We start from the raw sequence: 1,328 nt of genomic DNA on the forward strand, positions 1-1,328 counted from the left end.
GAATAGTTTGTTTTGGTGTCTATTGAGGGTGGGAAGAGTCATAGGGAGCAAGAAGTATTGGGGATCGGAGGAGATGGAGGTGTCAAATAGGCGCGAGAGCAAAGTGATGAGTTCACCCCATATTTTATGAATTTTGGGGCAAGCCCACCAAATGTGTAAGAATGAACCAGTGTCTGTACAGCCCCTCCAGCATCCATCTGGGGTGCCGGGGAACATAGTATGCAGACGGGCAGGGACATAGTACCATCGGTAGAGTAATTTATAGATATTTTCTTTAATTCTTACACATATGGAGCTGGAAGCCGCATTGTCCCATATATCTACCCATTCCTCATTGTCTATAGTAAATCCCAGTTCCTTCTCCCATGCTGACTCGTGAGGGGCCCGGGATGTTGTGGGGAGGTCGTCCAGGAGGTTGTATATATCTGATATGAGGCCTTTAGTGTTGGTGCGTTTCCAGCTAATGTATTCGAAGGGGGATAGGTGTCTGTGGAGAAGAGTAGTGGTAATGGTGGAGTGGAAATGTCTAATTTGGAGATAGCGAAAGAAGTCTGATGAGGGGATTACTGTTCCTTCACGGATATCTGTGAATTGTGGGAAAGTAGCTGTGGAGGTGATATCATTAACATATAGTATGCCACTCGAGCGCCAGGATGTATGCGTGGCTCCACTCATGCCTGGTGGAAAGGCTGGGTTGTGAAATAACGGAATTAGCGGGGATGGGTATGGGGCCAAGCTGAACCGTCTGTTTGTCAGGTCCCAGGTCGCTAAGGAGCGACTTACTACAGGGTGCGATAAGACCGCACGGGGACGCCGGTTCCGGTGTAGCCACAATAGAGAGGATAGCGTGGCTAGGCCTGTCTCCTCCGCCTCTATCCTCACCCAGACCTTTCGTGTCCCGCCCTCGTTGCACCATTGTGTACATTGAGCAAGTTGCGCGGCATAATAGTATTTCTTAAAGTCCGGGATACCCAGTCCGCCTCCTCTGGAGGGGCGTTGGAGCAGTTTAAGTCTGACTCGGGGACGTTTATGGTTCCAAATAAAAAGGGAGGATTGGCGTTGTAGGGTCTTGAAGACGTAGGTAGGGACGTAAATCGGGAGGGTCTGAAATAAGTACAGGAGTCGGGGGAGCACGCTCATCTTAACGGAGTTAATTCTGCCTATCCATGAAATAAAATAACTGGACCAATCCACCAAGTCCTCCTTAATTGTCTGTAATAAGCGGGGATAATTTGCTTGGAAAAGTTGGTGATGATGGTGGGTCAAGAATACACCAAGGTATTTAATTTTCTTGGTATGCCAGTTACAGGGGAGGGTAGCTTGAAGGT

This window comes from Pseudophryne corroboree, chromosome 3 (genome assembly GCF_028390025.1).
Source record: "Pseudophryne corroboree isolate aPseCor3 chromosome 3, aPseCor3.hap2, whole genome shotgun sequence".
NCBI lineage: Eukaryota > Metazoa > Chordata > Amphibia > Anura > Myobatrachidae > Pseudophryne > Pseudophryne corroboree.